General features: G+C 44.6%; 1 long non-coding RNA gene across 1 annotated transcript; it reads left to right on the top strand.

Annotated features, from left to right (window-relative positions):
* Window positions 1-282: 282 nt before the first annotated feature.
* Window positions 283-5,831, top strand: LOC129699210 (uncharacterized). Its single transcript, XR_008723804.1, has 2 exons — window positions 283-1,816; window positions 4,604-5,831. It is a non-coding gene; the product is annotated as an uncharacterized LOC129699210 (long non-coding RNA).
* The last annotated feature ends 12,779 nt before the right edge of the window (window positions 5,832-18,610 follow it).

The following is an 18,610-nucleotide window of genomic DNA, read 5'->3' as shown; positions in this document are numbered from 1 at the left end:
CCCTTGACTTAGAGAGTCCAGAGACCCATTTCTGGTGTACTGAGAGGGTGCTGTAAAACTGGCATTATCATTTTGTGATTAGGACATTAAATCATTGGTCCTCTGTGGTGGTAGTGAAATATCTTAAGGCACAGCCAGCCTAAAGGATATTAGGACCCCCCCCCCCCCCCCCCTACTATCCTGGCCAATATTTCCCTTCAGTCAACAACAATGGAACAGATGATGAGGGGCAGCACAGTGGTGCAACTGGTAGAGTTTCTGCCCTAACACCAGAGACGTGGGTACAATCTTCACCCCAGGTGCCGTCTGCATGGAGTTTGCACATTCTCCCTGTGATTATGTGGATTTATTTCAGGTCCTCAGGTTTCCTTCCCACCCTGAAGGCAAGAGAGTCAAGAGTGTTTAATTATCGCTCGCTCCAGGACCAGAACAATGTTCAGGAGTAAAGAGTCAAGAGAGAAGTCAAGAGCATTTAATTGTCGAATGCATGGCATGATGAAATTCTTCCTTGTTGCAGCGTTACAGGCACATTGAATGCAACAACGCAACAAATGTACAATGAACAATTATACAATAAATGATCACTTATACCCAGCCCATAATAGTGCAATCCAAAGTTCACAATGCTGCCTTTTATGAAGTCCATAGTAGTTCACTGCTGAGTTAAGATGGACATTGGTTTGAAAGGTTAATTAGCCACTGTAAATTGCCGCAAGTGTGTGGGTGAATACAAGAACTGGACGAAGCTGAAGAGAATTCAAGGAGAATAAAATGGGATCGCTGGGGAAATGGGTGCATAATGGTCAGCATGCACTTCATGGGCTGAAGGGCCTGCATCTGTGTATGAATCTATGAACTAGTCATTTTACACTTATATTTGTGGGATCCTGCTGTAGGTTTTGCATTTCACACGTCATAAAAGTGACTGCACTTCATAAAGTATTTAATTGTCCATTAGAGCTTTGGGACATCCTGAGGCAGCGCAAATGGCTACAGAAACAAAAGTTCCCCTTTTTCACTGGGGAACTTATAGCAACCTGTAGAAACAGACAGAATTAAGTTAAATGATTTTGGAATCTGATTAAAGCTAGAATCCACCACAGCATAAGCAGGAACTGGATCAGGTCCAATTGAGATGGCATTAAAGGATCTCACAGCATCAGGCGGTGCCAAAGTGGCTCTGGAAGGGGCTCAGAGAGAGGACATTCTTATCCTATCCATTTGCCCAGGTTTTAAACTTTTTTTGCTTCTCCTCAAAGGTCCCAATGCTCTGACTGTGGTGCAGAGTGCATTGGAGTTAGGGTTAAGACACAGGTTATGGTTACAAACCATGGCGGGCTGAGTAGACCAGATGGCTCCTCCTGTCCACTGCAGTCTTAAGCCGTGCAATCCTTCATCAACCTTCCCTCTGATCCTAACGTCAATGGCCAGTGGCTGGGAATGCTGACAGTTGATTTACAGCTGGTAAAAGTGCCACGCCGCTGCCTGAGCCCTAAGAGCAAGCAGCTGTGCTCCACACCACTCGACTGATCAGAGGTGGCCAGGCTGTGTGTTCGCTCTCCCTTTGGAACCTATGTGCACCTGCCCAGCTTCAAAGCACATCTGCTTGCCAGAGAACAGAGGACATAAATCCAGTTGTTGGCTTTCACTCTGCCCCGGAAACAGCTGGATGATCACACTGTGCGGAGAGCTCAAATTGAGCAGCTTGAGCCGATACCAGTATTTAAGAGCTGTTTAGATAGTCACATGAATATGCAGGCCTTGAAGTGGTATGGATCATGTGGAGGCTGAGGACCTGGTATCATGTTGGGCACAGGTATTGTTGGCTGATGGGTCTGTTCCTGTGCCGTGCTGTTGTACAGTCTATGTTCTAACACCCTGCAATTTGTTTCTTACTTTCAGTTTTTTCCTTGTCAGAGCCTGGCTGTGCCTCAGTAACACTGGGCCAGATCCCATACACAGGCCAATAGAGTGTGAGCAATTCCTCCCGCACGAGGCAGCTCAGGGTGTCAAGTTACTTTCCACGGCTATGTACATCCCCAGGGAAGAATATCATTGTTACTCCTAAATCCAAGCTTGCTGCCAACTCCAGCAGGAATAGTGATTCCAACAGAATCATCTCACAATGTCAGGAAAGAGATGACAGCATGTCTGACAAATGGTTAATGATGAAGATAGACACAAAAACCTGGAGTAACTCAGCGGGCTAGGCAGCATTTAAATGAAATAGATGACGTTTTGGGTCGAGACCCTTCTTCAGACCCGAAACGTCACCTATTTTTTTTTTTTTTAATATATTAGAAGCAAGTGTACAAAAATATAACTAGCGGCATATGACATAATACAGTTATTGTACAGCTTCAATTTTGATTTTTAGCTAAAGTTAAGAGAAAAGAAGAGAGAAAAGGCAAGAGAGAGAAAAAGTGGAATGTGCAAGGATAGAACCCCTAGACTACCAAAGTGGTGTAGCCAAAGAGTGAGTAAGTAAAAGAAATAAGGAAGACATAGAGAAATAAAAAGACAAAAACAGAAAGAAAAAAAAGGTGATGATATATCTGCCTCGTATCCTTCCCCACCCATCACCCAACCCGTAATTAGATTTAACTCCAAAGTTGTGTTGCACCATACTATCCTTGTAATAAATCAAAGAATGAATGCTCTGGTTTTTCTTCTAAGACAAGTCTAATATTTTCAAGATGTAGCGTCTCAGACATGTTTGTAATCCACATTTTATGATTAGGGACAAATGTATGTTGCCAAAATTTGAGTATTAGTTTTTTCACCGTTATCAGATCGTAATTGAGGAAAAGTCTTTGAAATAATGATAGCTCAAAGCAGGCTTCTGACGTACCTAGAATAATCAATTCCGTGTCGGGGTCCAATTTTGTTTTTAGTGCTTTTGAGAGAATTTCAAAAATTCCTCTCCAAAAATTATGTAATTTTATGCAAGAGGCGAAGGAATGTGTTATAGTTGCTTCCTGAAGGAGACATTTGTCACAAATAGGAGATACATTTGGAAAGATCTTGTTCAGTTTAGACTTTGAATAGTAGAGTCTATGCAGTATTTTAAGTTGAATTAACGTATGTCTAACGTTAATCTATTTATTTTTTCCAGAGATGCTGTCTGACCAGTTGAGTTACTCCAGCTTTTTGTGTCTATCATTGGTTTAAACCAGCATCTGCAGTTCCTTCCTATACACATGCTTAATGGTGTTGTCCAACCAGGTTCTGGTGGTGGAAGTGGAGGAGGCAAGCGGTAGAGTGATGCTAAATTATTTCAACTACTCTGCAGCCTGTATCCAGCTTGCTCCATCCCATCCACCCATCACCTCATATGCTCCAACCAGCATCTCCAACCAACATCCAGCAAACCCTCCATTTTAAAACCTGCAACCTTATTTTCAGATCCCTCCCAAGACTCACTATTGCCTTTCTCCCATCTCTCCCAGCACTACGTCACCCAGGACATTTATGCTTTTACAATTCTGGCCTCCGAATTCCCACTCCACTAATGGAGCCGTGTCTGCAGCTAATAGGGGCTATGCCACGAATACCCCTCACAAAACTATTCTGTCTGTCTCCCTCCCATGCCTCCCTTCTATCTCCTTCAGGAACTTCTTAAATATGGTATACCATATGGTATAGTGATGAGGCAATGGTTAAATGATCAGATAGGTTTAGGTTTATTAATGTTGTGTGTCATAGGTAGTGAAGCTTTGTTTTGCATACTATGCAATCAGATCAAATAATACTATTCATAAATACAATCAAGGCAAACGCAAGTACAATAGATAGAGCAAAGGGGAAGATACGGAGTGCAGAATATAGTTCTCAGCATTGTAGCGCACCGAGCATTGGGCTAACGGAATCAAGGGATATGAGGAAAAAGCAGGAACAGGTTACTGATTTTGGATGATCAGCCATGATCATATTGAATGGAGGGGCTGGCTCGAAAGGCTGAATGGCCCACTCCTGCACTTATTTTCTATGTTTCTATGCTTCTATCAGTTCCATAGACAAAGACCAATGTCCACAATGGGGTAGAGCTGGGTCGGACTATATCCAACCTATGAAAGGACCGTTCAGAAGCTTGATAACAGTGGTTGTCCCTGAGTCCGGTGGTACACACTTTCACGCGTTTGCATCTTCTGTCTGACTGGAGCAGGGAGAAGAGAGAATGATTGGAGTCGGCGAGTTTTTGATTATGTGTGTGGCATCGTGAGGTTTAGATGGAGTCAATGTTGGCAAGTCTGATCTGTGTACTAGACTGGGCTACATACACAACTCCCTGCAATCTCCCCCTGCCCAACAGCTTGGGCAGAGCTGTTCACAAACCAACCTGTGATGCATCCCGACAGTACGCTTTCTATTGTGCATCTGTAGATGTACTTATAACCCAAAGACCTGACTTCAAATCCCGCCATGATATCTGTGGAATATAAACACAGTTTATTAGCTATAACTTTTATAGAAAATACCCATTACAAATTTACTTCAGGCAAGGAAATCTGCTGTCCCTACCTGAACTGGCCTGTAGTTAACACAAGGCCATTTAAGCTGCAGAGCCTGCAACCTGAAACATTAACTGTGTCTCTTTCCACAGATGCTGCCTGACCAGCTGAATGTTACCAGCGTTTTCCGTTTTGTTTCAGACTGCCAGTATCTGCTGATTTTGTTTTAATCCACCAACGTGAGGAGCAAAGAGAATGAGCAACAAAGGCCAGTCTTGCAGCCACACTCAGATTCTGAAAAATCAAAGCATTAAATAAAGTTGTCCTTGTGTGGCTCATTGTCCATTTTTATTTGATTGTGTTTCGTGTCAAATGCTTCACTTTGCGGCTGCTGCTGGTGTTAAAGAGTTGCTGAGCCATGTGTAGGAAGATGTCCACTCTAAGCTGGTAACTCATTGTGACTTTCAACCATTGCACAGAATGACCTGTCCCAGGAATGCAAACGGTTTCCAAGGTAGCGGATACCTGGCTCTACCACGTCAATTATCACTGCCGCTTCCTAACACAAAGGCACGAGGCGGAAGGGTTACAGAAATAATGTTTTCACAGCTTTAGACAGTGTAAAAATCAATTCAACGATCAATCCAATTATTGACATACTTTCCCTGTGTGACCTGTCAACAATCAACTCCTCAGCCACTGGCAGGCAGTAATTGCTAGCAAATCTCACTCTGTGCCGGTTTTAGCTTAAAATATGAGGTCTGGTCAGTAATTAACTAGCCCCAGGAGCAGATGGGGGAGTGAACACTGCTTTACAGCAACAGCTTTGCCCTTCTGATGTTCTTATAGAGTCATACAGGACCCAAGCATTTCACCCCACTGACCATGTAATGCTCACTCACACTCATCCTGTTTTACTCTTGCCACATTCCAAGAACACGGGCAGGAGTAGGTCAGGCCCTTCAAGCCTGGTCCACTATTTAATATGATCATGGCAGATCAATGCTGGCCTCAGCTCCACTTCTGTGACATTTCTCTCTACCCCTCTAGTCTGTCTGTCTGTCTGCGGAGGGCGCTCAGCATCGCCAAGGACTGCTCTCACCCCAACCATGGACTGTTTACCCTCCTACCATCCGGGAGGCGCTACAGGTCTCTCCGTTGCCGTACCAGCAGGTCGAGGAACAGCTTCTTTCCGGCGGCTGTCACTCTACTCAACAACGTACCTCGGTGACTGCCAATCACCACCCCCCCCCCGGACACTTATTATTATTTATTCAAATCGTTTGCTATGTCGCTCTTCCAGGGAGATGCTAAATGCATTTCGTTGTCTCTGTACTGTACACTGACAATGACAATTAAAATTGAATCTTGAATCTTGAATCTTGAATCTTGAATCTTGAATCTATTCCACAATCTATCAAATACACTTCCACCTCTACTTTAAATATTTCTAATAATCCAGCTTCCACCACCCACCAGGGCAGAAAATTCCATGGATTCACCAGCCTTTACAAGAAGAAATTTCTACATAGCTCAATTTTCAATAGCCAGCTTCGTAGTTCTGTCCCTTGTTCAAGACTCTCCCACTCGTGAAAACATCCAAATGTTTACCTTGTTAAGCCCCTTTCGGCTTTTAGTTTAGTTTAGTTCAGTTTAATTTAGTTTTGTTTATTGTCATGTATACCGAGGTATGGTGAAAAGCTTTTGTTGCCTATTAACCAGACAGCGGGGAGACAATACACGATTACAATCGAGCCATTCACATGTACAGATAAATGATAAATGGAATAACAAGGCTAACGTTCAGTGCAAGATAAAGTCCAGTAAATTCCGATCAAAGATAGTCTGAGGGTCTCCAATGAAGCCCGAGGGTCTCCAATGATTCAAATGTTTGAATCATTGTTCTAACCTCCAAGGAATACAGATCCATTAGTAGTCTCTATTAGTGGTCTCTATTAGTAGGACAACCTTTCCCATCAACTGACCCTCAAATTGTACCACTCACTGGCACACAGAGGGCAGTTTATAGAGGCCAATTATCCTATCATTCCACATATCTTTGGGAAGAAACTGGAGCACACGGAGAAAGCCCACTTAGTTATAGGAGCATGCAAACTCCACACAGTTAGTCAGTATTGAACTCAGGTCACCTCAACAAGAGATGGGAGAGGTATTAAAAGAATACATCTCGTCTGTTTCTACTGAGGAGAAGATATTGGAAACAACAAAATTGAGGCACAGGAGTTGTTATGTCTTAGATTAAATATGAGTTACCAAGAGGTCGTGCTGCAGTTTGAAAGTGTATTAAAGTGGATAAATCCCAATGATCTGGCCAATGAACCCTCGGACCTTATGGAAAGCTCGGAAAGAAATTGTAGTCTCTTACAGAGATATTTGCAAGATTGCCTCAGGTGAAGGTCCAGAGGACTGGTGGTTAATGTTGTACCATTATTTAAGTAAGGGATGCAGGGACATGTCAGGGAACTGCAGGCCTAATGTCAGTGGTGGGAAAGTTTTCAGATTAGTTTGGTGTTGGTTTAGAGGCACAGCACAGAAACAGGCCTTTCGGCCCACCAAATCCGCGCCGACCAGCAATCCCTGCACACTTACTATCTTACACACACTGGGGACAATTTACAATTTCACCAAAGCCAATTAACCTGCAAAGCTGTACATCTTTGGAGTGTGGGTGAAAACCGGAGCACCCGGAGAAAACCCACATAGGTGAGAACTTACAAACTCTGTACAGGCAGCACCTGGGGTCAGGATCGAACCCGGATCTCTGGCGCTGTGAGGCAGCAACTGTACCACTGTGCCACAATGCCGTCCTGTTCTTGCAGGGGCTTCTTAAGGCCAGAATCTACCAGCAATTGGATAGGCACAGACTGATTAGAGATAATCAGCATATCTCTGTAGTTGGGAAATCATGCCTCACAAAACCGAAATAATATTTGAAGTGGTCATCAAAGGGATTGATTTGGGGAGACAGTGAGTGCTGTCTATATGAACTTCAGCAAGGCCTTTGATAAAGTCTCAAATGGTAAAATAATGCTGAAGGTTAGATTGCATGGAATCCAAGATGAGCTGCCAAATGGATTTAAAATGAGCTTGGAGGAGGGAGTCAAAGGGTAGTTGTGCTGAAGACACAAGGAACTGCAGATCCTGTTTATCAAAAAAAAAACATAAAGTGCTGGAGTACCTCAGTGGGTCAGGCAGCATCTTTGGAGAAAGTGAATAGGTGACATTTCGAGATGTGCTAGGTCCACTGATGTTTGTTGTATATATTAACAATTTGGATGACAATGTTAGGAACGTTGTAGATGGCACCAACATTGTTGATATAGTGGACAGTGAGGAAGGAGATCTGAGTTTTAAAGGGATTTACATCAGTTGGGAAGGTGGACCAAGAATAGCAAATAATATTTAACTCTGACAAGAGTGAGGTGGAGCACTTTGGTATGTTTAACCAGGCCCAGTAATTGTTATATTCCTGTAGGCTGCGGAACTCTGGGAGCTTCTGCCGCTGCGCACAATGCTCTGGGAGCTTATATGGGAGATGTGGGAATAGGAAGGATTTACAGGACTCTGGGCCAAATGCAGGTAAATGGAACTAACATGGCGTCAGCATGGACAAGTTGGGCCAAAGGGCCTGTTTCCGTGCCTTCTAGCTCTATGTCTGCACAACATGTGATGGAAGTCAACAAGCTGATACATTTGTTCACGATCTTCACGACGGTCCAGGAGATACAGAACTAAAGAAAGAAAGGTAGACACAAAGTTTTAAGAAAGAACTGCAGATGCTGCAAAAGCAAAGGTGGACACAAAATGCTGGAGAAACTCAGCGGGTGAGGCAGCATCTTTGGAGAGATGGAATTGGCTACGTTTCGGGTCAAGACCCTTCTTCAGACTGATGTCAGGGGAGGGGGTAGGACAAAGAAAGAATGTAGGCGGAGACAGTGGGACTAGTGGGAGAACTGGGAAGTGGGGGGAGGGGGATGAAGAGAGAGAGCTAGGGCTAACTGAAGTTAGAGAATTCAATGTTCATACCGCTGGGGTGTAAACTACCCAAGCGAATAGTGCCTTTCACAATTCAACACTGCCCACAACACTGCCCGCAACTGGTGAAGTATTTGTAAAAAAAACACTGGAAGATGAAGATGTAATGTGTCACAAAGTCATAGGTTAGGGAAACAAGTCAAGTTCCAAGCAGGAACTTACTGATGTCTTTGGTCCACAACAAGCTCCCACAAACTGCAATAATGCTTAGGGTCTGATAAATGATCACAGTCAGTCTGGAGAGAGCGAGAGAGAGATAGATAGAGCGAGAGAGCGAGAGAGAGAGAGAGAGAGAGAGAGAGAGAGAGAGAGAGAGAGAGAGAGAGAGAGAGAGAGAGAGCGAGAGAGAGAGAGAGAGAGAGAGAGAGAGAGAGATAGAGAGAGAGAGAGAGAGAGAGAGAGAGAGAGAGAGAGAGAGAGAGAGAGAGAGAGAGAGAGAGAGAGAGAGAGAGAGAGAGAGAGAGAGAGAGAGAGAGAGAGAGAGAGAGAGAGAGAGAGAGAGAGAGAGAGAGAGAGAGAGAGAGAGAGAGAGAGAATTTCAGGTCATAACTTGTTTCCGGCATAACCGTCCATTTTTATGAATATTAGTGAATGATATTGGCGAAAGATGGCCTGAACACTACTTCTCTTCTTAAAAATATTGGGATGCCTTACAGCCACACGAGAGGGAAAGATGGCAACTTGATGAGCCTCTCCTCAGTCTGTCGTTCCCCGTTGGCCGGGAGGTGCTGATAGCTTGCGGATCATTTGTCCAGCATTAAGATCAAACATCTCACTGTCCGGGAATGGCACTGACTGATGGGGGTGACTTAGAAATGGGTCAAAGGCGTTGGTCGGATTTCAGAGCAAGCCATTAGAGAGGGGCGTTATCTAATCCATCTGTCACTTTATATGTGAGAATATTTGTAATAAATACTAAGCACTGACACTTTGAAGTCTTGCTCTGATTGGAAACACCAGCTCTCAGTCCTTGTGAGATCACCTTTTGTTTACATTTTCTTCTCTGACAGCATGCACCTAACAAACACGAAGCCTTTACATGCACACTGCTGCTGAGGTGTTCATATGCACCTATAGACGCATAGATTCATGTACAGTACGCCAATTCAAACAGGCAGCCAGATACAGCAGTGAATCTCTGGAACTCTCTGCCACAGAAGGTACTTGAGGCCAGTTCATTGGCTATATTTAAGAGGGAGTAAGATGTGGCCCTTGTGGCTAAAGGGATCAGGGGGTATGGAGAGAAGGCAGGTACAGGGTACTGAGTTGGATGATCAGCCAAGATCATATTGAATGGCGGTGCAGGCTCGAAGGGCCAAATAGCCTGCTCCTGCACCTATTTTCTATGTTTCTATGTTTCTATGTTACACACTCAGACATATTCACATATTCACACACACACACACACCATCAGGTAGTATCACAACGTTTAAGAAACATTTGGACAGGTACATGGATAGAATAGTTTTAGATGAATATGGGCTAAATGCAGGCAGGTGGTACTAGTGCAGGTGGGGCATTTTGGTTGGTGTGGGGCAATGGATATGGGGAAAAAGTAGGAATGGGGTACTAATTTTGGATAATCAGCCATGGTCATATTGAATGGCGCCGCTTGCTCGAATGGCCTACTCCTGCACCTATTTTCTATGTTTCTATGTAAGTCGAGCCGAAGGGCCTGTTTCTACGCTACATGACTTTATGACTCAATGGCACACATATTCTCACACACTTGTTTTTCTACACAGCATCTACATATATTTCATCAGGAACAACGAAAAACCGAATGGCACAGCAGTGCTAAATCACGGAAGTGCAGATGCTGGTTTACAAGGGAAGACATGAAATGCTGAAGTAACTCGGCGGGCCCCACTGAGTTACTCGGGACAGTCCGAAAAAGGATCCTGACCCAAAATGCCACCTACCCATGTTCTCCAGTGATGCTGTCTGGCCTGCTGAGCTACTCCAGCATTTAGTGTCTTTCCTGGGCACAGTGATGTAGTAGGTAGAGCTGCTGTCTCACTGTACCAGACACCAGGGTTTAATCCTGACCTTCCGTGCTGTCTGTGTGGAGTTTGTTTGTTCTCCTCCAGGCGCTCCGGTTTCCTTGTGGGTCTCCTCCTGGTGCTCCGGTTTCCTCCGACATCCCCATAGACGAAGGGTAGTATCTGGGCAGAGTTGAACACAAAGTACCAATACCAATAATAAACGCATAGCAATGCCAATGTAGGAAGAATGGGATTACTGAAGGATTAGTGCAAAATTGAATGGCTGGTGGTCGGCAAGGACCCAAAAGACCAAAGGGCCTATTTTTGTGCTGTATCCCTCTCTAACTCAGGACCGTTAATGGCCTCTCAATAGACAATAGACAATAGGTGCAGGAGTAGGCTATTTGGCCCTTCGAGCCAGCATTGCCATTCAATGTGATCATGGCTGATCATCCCAAATCAGTACCCCATTCCTGCCTTCTCCCCATATCCCCTGACTGCTATTTTTAAGAGCCCTATCTGGCTCTCTCTTGAAAGCATCCAGGGAACCTGCCTCCACCGCCCTCTGAGGCAGATAATTCCACAGACTCACCACTCTCTGTGAGAAAAAGTGTTTCCTCGTCTCCGTTCTAAATGGCTTACTCCGTATTCTTAAACTGTGGCCCCTGGTTTTGGACTCCCCCAACATCGGGAACATGTTTCCTGCCTCTAGTGTGTCCAAGCCCTTAACAATCTTATATGTTTCAATGAGATCCCCTCTCATCCTTCTAAACTCCAGAGTGCACAAGCCCAGTTGCTCCATTCTCTCAGCATATGACAGTCTCGCCATCGCGGGAATTAACCTTGTAAACCTACGCTACACTCCCTCAATAGCAAGAATGTCCTTCCTCAAATCAGGGGACCAAAATTGCACACAATACTCAAGGTGTGGTCTCACTAGGGCTCTGTACAACTGCAGAAGGACCTCTTTGCTCCTATATTCGATTCCTCGTTTTATAAAGGCCAACATGCCATTCGCTTTCTTCACTGCCTGCTGTACCTGCATGCTTACTTTCATAGACTGATGTACAAGGACCCCCAGATCCCGTTGTACTTCCTCTTTCCCCAACTTGAAGCCATTTAGATAGTAATCTGCCTTCCTGTTTTTGCTACCAAAGTGGATAACCTCCCATTTATCCGCATTAAACTTCATCTGCCATGCATCTGCCCACTCCCCCAACCTGTCCAAGTCACCCTGCATTCTCATAGCATCCTCCTCACCGTTCACACTGCCACCCAGCTTTGTGTCATCTGCAAATTTGCTAATGTTACTTTGAATCCCTTCATCCAAATCATTGATGTATATTGTAAATAGTAGCGGTTCCAGCACCGAGCCTTGCCATTCTGAAAGGGACCCGCTAATCCCTACTCTTTGTTTCCTGTCTGCCAACCACTTCTCTATCCATGTCAGGACTCTAATCCCAATGCCATGTGCCCTAATTTTGCCCACCAATCTCCTATGTGGGACCTTATCAAATGCTTTCTGAAAGTCCAGGTACACTACATCCACTGGCTCTCCCTTGTCCATTTTCCTAGTTACATCTTCAAAAAATTCCAGAACACTCAAGCACTGGCCTAAATTTCGTACTGAAACTCTCCTTGAACCCGGTGACCTCTAGACATCCGGCTCCAGGGAGAAGATTACTCAACACCAAACTACGTCATACGTGCTTCAAAATCACACATGGAATCTTGCTGTGTGAAAAACGACTGTTCTAGTTTCTAGTTGTTAGTATGAAGGAATTACTCATTGTGCCATTTGTCAGTAAAGAGAGTGAAGTGCGGAGGCAAGGATCAGGAATTCACCTCCACAGGGACAGACAGAGTGGGAACTTATGTAACCTCTGATTCAAATGATCAGTGTGCGAATCATCAGAAAGTGAGGAGAAAGGTATGGCCCAGACATTAAGTCCATGCAACATATGGTGCATTTTGAAACCTATTTATGAACTCTCAATGATTTAAACGTTGAGGAGCAGAAGTGGGTACTTTCCTCTGACCTTCTGCGACCCTGTGCCTTGGGGGAATCACCGGATACTCAGTGTCATGGGACTATCTCTATTCCAATCGGTTCCTTGCTCAAGGTACTGATTGAAGTCTTCTTTCTAAGGCTTAACCCCCGAGGAGCTGGTCACCGTCTGGCCTGGCAGTAAGGGACTGCCTCGTGTTTATGAACAGCCAGCCCTGATGATGAATACAGGCCAAAGCCCCGGCTCACTATCTTCAACACACTTGGGTGTTGTAGAGGCCTCAGGATATCGGGCACAGAGGATTGGGGAAAGGGAAGTGGCTGTTATATACAAGAATGAACTGCTACAGGGACAAGTTTTCTATTGGTATATTGTACGGCATCACTTTCTACAATGGCAAAGAAAGCATAGATTTTTCATTCTGTAACACAAAGGCTCTAGTCTGAAAATAAATTACTACCCTCAAGTGTAATTAAAATGCAGAAGACTGGCAAGGACTTAGACCCCACTGCAATTCCACTCCTGCCACAATAGATCCACAGGAGATGCAACCTCGCTAGCTCTCCACTGTACACTGGACCACTTGGACAAAAGAACACATATGTCAGGCTGAAGATAGGCACAAAATGCTGGCGTAACTGCAGGACAGGCAGCATCTCGGGATGGGTGACGTTTCAGGTCAAGCGAAGGAATGGGTGACGTTTCGGGTCAAGATCCTTCTTCAGACTGAAAGCCACGGGGAAGGGAAACAAGAGATATAAACGGTGAAGTAGAGAGATGTGGAGCAAATGAATGAAAGATATTTTTAAAAATTAACAATGATAAAAGAAACAGGCCATTGTTAGCTGTTTACTAGGTGAGAACGAGAAGCTGGTGTGACTTGGGTGGGGGAGGGAAAGAGCGAGAGGGAATGCAGGGGTTGCTTGAAGTTAGAGAAATCAATATTCATATCACAGGATTGTACGCTGCCGAAACGAAATATGATATGCTGTTCCTCCAATTTGCGTTTAGTCTCTCACTCTGACAATGGAGGAGGCCTAGGACAGAAAGGTCAGTGGGAAAAGGGGAATGATGCTGCGTTGTGGCAAAGGACCTGTTTCTGAGCTCTGACGATGACAGCCAAGGCCGATGTCTCATAGTTGTAGATTACTGCCACAAATTCCCATTTGGCAAGAGAATAAAAAACTTGAGAACCCCAACAATTACATAGCAACTCAGATTGGTAATTTGAGCAGCACAGTGGCACAAATGGTAGAGCTGCTAGCTCACAATTCCAGTAACCTGTATTGACCACAGGTGCTGTCTGTGTGGAGTTTACTTGTATTCCCTGTGACCTAACAAGTTTCTCCCAGATGTTTCGGTTTTCTCCCACATTGCAAATATATGGTAGGTTAATTGGCCCCTGTAAACTGTCTCCAGTTTGTAAGTGATTGGGACAACCCGAAGGGAGGTGATGAAAATGTGGGAGAATAAGACTATAAGACCATAAGACATAAGAAGAGAATTAGGCCATTCAGCCCATTGAGTCTATTCTGCCATTCAATCATAGCTGATCTATTTCCCCTCTCAATCCCATTCTCCTGCCTTTCCATGTAACCTTTGAAGCCCTACTTAATCAAGAGTATCGATCGCCATCTTAAAAATAACCCAATGTCCTCAGCCCGAAACGTTGCCTATTTCCTTCGCTCCATAGATGCTGCCTCACCCGCTGAGTTTCTCCAGCATTTTTGTCTACCTTCGATTTTCCAGCATCTGCAGTTCCTTCTTAAACACCATGTCCTCCACAGCTGCCTGAAGCAATGAATTTCACAGATTCACCACCCTCTAGCTAAAGAAATTCCTCACTATCTCCATTTTGAAGGTACATCCTTTTATTTTGAGGCTGTGCCCTCTGGTTTTATAAAATGGGATTAGAAAAAATGGGGATTAATGTACAATTAAACTAAATAGACAGTTGATAGTTTGCAGGGACGACGGGCTTGTTTCCATGCTGGTTATCTCTATGAATCTCTCTCTCTCTCTCTCTCTCTCTCTCTCTCTCTCTCTCTCTCTCTCTCTCTCTCTCTCTCTCTCTCTCTTCTTCTCCTCTCCTCTCTCTCTCTCTCCCCTCTCTCTCTCTCTCCATTCCTCTCTTCTTTATTCCCCTCCCCTCCCCTCCCTCCCCCTCTCCCCTCCCCTCCCCCTCTCCCTCCCCTCTCTCCCTCTCTTCCTCTCTCTCCCTCTCCCTCTCTCTCTCTATGATTTCTATTTGCAGAACAAAGGACACCTGAGGAACAGGTGTGTGAAAAAGGAACCTAATTCTCTCTAGGGAATTTAGAGAGTTTGTCGAGTGCTATAGGTTCACCATTACGACCTCACCCCCACACTATAAGACTAGATACAGTTTCATAGAGTTTCATGTTCAAAGTGTCAGGATCACTACCAAATGCGGATGACAAAGGACACCCCAAACAGCATCCTATTCCCACTGCATTTTACACCTATTAAGATTGACATGTAAATCACCAGCCAAGCTACTAAAAGACAGCAAGTGTGAGACAACTTTGTAAAACATCAAGTAAGGAAATGACAAGCGGTTGCACATTTAAGGAAAACCAACAGTGCAATGACCATGCAAGTTCATCAATCAAGGTTACTTGACCTATTTTTCTCGCCAGAGATGCTGCCTGAGCTGCATTTCCTTTTTATTTCAGATTTGCAGCAGCAGCAGATAGTTCTAGTTTTTAATGGAAACACAAGACATTGCAGATGCTGGAATCTTGAGCATAAAGTCGTGGAAATACTCAGCGGGTCGGACTGCATCTGTGCGGGGAAATGGACAGATGACATTTCAGATTGGGATCATCTTCTGAATGAGGAGGAGTTCCGCCCCGAAACGTCATCTGTTCATTCTCTCTACCGATGCTGCCTGACCTGCTGAGTTCCACAACACTATGTTTTTTGCTGTGCATTATCTAATGGGATAAATTTATCTGATGGGATAAATTGCAGACTTGATTTTTAATTCTCAAAATTCTGTAACATTTCTACATACTGGCTCACAGAATCTCACTATCATAATCTATCTCCTGCCTACACTAGAATGCCAGTAGCAACACCAGCAACATCAAGGGTCGGTTGAGGGATCTTCTCACCGGTCTGCTCCTGGGCCTGGCCAAGGTGGGCAAACACAGGTTCTGCATGAGCCAACCGCCTGCCCCAATGTCGAGGGAATGTCCATGCCCAGTGATCCTGCAGAGTGAGCGGGCAGTGACCATTGACTCTCTGAAGGCCTTCTGGCATTGGCAGGAGTGAATCCTGGAAATGCCTGGTGGGGTTTTAATTTGAAAATTGTGTAAATATTCTGATAAAGTTTCTGGAAATATGCAAATAAAAATCAACTGTAGCTTCAACAACAGAAGTAAAAGGCATCAACGCCATAGTGGAGTGGAAAAGCCATTAGTGGAGTGGAAGTGTTAAAGCACATTGGATAATTTTTTATTAAAAAAAGCAGACAGAAAAAGAAATGATTTCAAGGACTGTTCGATAAACTTTTGTAAGTTTGTCGTCGACAAAAACATGACTACACTTGTGTACTGCCTTCGTGACGTCTGCTATATGATTTTATCGGGTTGTATGCAAAACAAAACATTTCACCGTACTTATGTACAGATGACAAGAAGATGAGGCATAAATTTGAGGTTTAAAATCTAATGAAAAAACAGATCATTGAGGACAATAAGATGTAACAGTGTTAAAACCTGCATTCCTTTATTGGGCCTTACCTAAACTCATTATTTTCTCTTTTCAGATGCTTATGGGGCCTACCCACATTAGCAACCTATTTTAACCTCGTTTAAACATCTTGAACCTAGGACTGCCATTTTTGCTGATATGCTGAAAGTTTAACATTCTTTCAGGACCATTCAAGGAGAATTTCTCTGCCAGCAGACATTCCAGTCAGCATTGTTATTCATGGTAAATTAAATGGCCCTTTCTCCAAGATCCAAAGGAGTCACTTTTACACGGTCATTTACCTGTCTCCAGACAGCCAGCAGATAACCTGATCAACCCAACTAGTTAGGACTTGTTGAGTGGAAGCTAAGGGTGAATAAAGCCACTGCAATAAGCCTGCACCCAACCAAGGTCACCAATGTCCTCACTTGCCTCACCACCCCTGCCCCCTCCAACTCCTCTAGCGGTTAGTTCCAAGAATCTAATTAAATGAGGAACAGTTGAAAATGCGCCACTATCTCCAGAGAATCGAGAAAATAATTGTTGAAAGTTTTTTATAATGAAGGTGGCCATTCAGCCTTTGTTACTGTGCTGGTTGAAATACAACAACATAATCTAAGCACATTGCCACATTTGGATGAAAAAAAAGAGCGAGCGAGGGAGAGGGAAAGGGAGAGGGGAGAGGGAGAGGGAGAGGGAGAGAGGGAGGGAGAGAGAAAGAGAGGGGGGCGGGGGAGAGGGAGGGGGAGGGGGGGAGGGGGAGGGGAGAGGGGAGAGGGAGAGGGAGAGGGAGAGGGAGAGGGAGAGGGAGAGGGAGAGGGAGAGGGAGAGATGGAGAGGGAGAGGGAGAGGGAGAGGGAGAGAGGGAGACGGAGAGAGGGAGAGGTGAGAGGGGGAGAGGGAGAGGGGGAGGGGGAGAGGGAGAGGGAGAGGGAGAGATTGAGATGGGAGAGGGAGAGGGAGAGGGAGATGGAGATGGAGAGAGGGAGAGGGAGAGGGAGAGGGAGAGAGGGAGAGGGAGAGATGGAGAGGGTGAGGGAGAGGGAGAGAGAGAGAGGGAGAGAGAGGGAGAGAGAGAGAGAGAGAGAGAACATGAGAGATAACATGAGAGGCCTTCGGGAGCAGTGGCAGCCACGGGGGCTGGTGTCTGACTTTAATTTGGGAACCATATAAATATATTGATGGAAGTAATGGAAATACATGGGGAAAAAACCTTCATTAAAAAAAATTAGCAGACCCCAGCTCTTCCAGCTCTTAAATGGGGTGAGAGTTTCTGCCTCCGTCATGCCTTATGGCAATGAATTCAAGACCCATATCACCATCCAGGGTGGAAAACTACTTCCCTCATCTTCCCTTTGATCTTTCTGCCCACTGGTTTAAATTTCCGCTCCCTGGTCTCTTAGAAGAAAAGATCTGGCTTCATTAGTTCATCTGGGCCCCTCATCATTTTTAAGCCCCTATTGTGTCCTTCCTCAGCCTCCTCTGTTCAAAATAAAACAACCCCAACTCTTCCAACCTTTCTTCATTGCTACAGTTTTACAGTCCAAGTAGCTACTTCTCTGCAGACCACCTCTGCACCATCCCCACTGCAATCCCATCTCTTCAGTAATGCACTGGCCAGAACTAGAGACACTACTCAAGCTGGGTGCAATGCAGTTCCAGCATAACAACAGCATTAATCCAGCAATTAATAACTAACAAATGTCAAATGGAAGTGAAGTCAGCCTCCACAACCATTCACCAGGATCATAGCTGATCATCTATGTCATCGACTCAATTTACACTTCACGCTACCTTGGGAAAATAGCCAAAATAATCAAGCACCAATCACACCCCGATCATTCTCTCTTCATCCCTCTTCCTTCGGGCAGAAGACTGAAAATCTCAAAAGCACAAACAACCAGATTCAAAAACAGCCCGTTTCCTGCTGTCATCAGATACTTGAACGTACCTCTCATAATCCAAGAATGAATTCCCGATCTCCCAATCTACCTTCTAGCACCCCATACACTTATTTTACTTGCACTTTCTCTGTCGCTGTGACACTATAATCTGCACCCTGTTTACATTCTCTTCTTGCACAACCTGTTGTACTCATGTCTGGTAAAACACAATGTGCTAAAGTAACTCGGTAAGTCAAGCAGCATCTGTGGAAGTAATGAAGATGCAATTCCATTCCATCCTGCGATGCTGTCGGATCTGTTGAGTTACTCTAACACATTGTGTTTTACTCAAGATTCCAGCATCAGTAATTCCTTGTGTACTTGTGCGTGGTATGGATTACCTGGAAAGTGTGCAAAACAACGTTTTTCACTGTACCTGACTACCCATGACAATAATAAACAGATATCAATGGCAATTTTCCAGCACAATACCCATTTCCCGTAATTCCCTC

This window comes from Leucoraja erinacea, chromosome 8, assembly GCF_028641065.1.
Source record: "Leucoraja erinacea ecotype New England chromosome 8, Leri_hhj_1, whole genome shotgun sequence".
NCBI lineage: Eukaryota > Metazoa > Chordata > Chondrichthyes > Rajiformes > Rajidae > Leucoraja > Leucoraja erinaceus.
The sequence above is the reverse complement of the archived record's forward strand: the minus strand, read 5'-3'. Positions and strand labels throughout refer to the sequence as shown.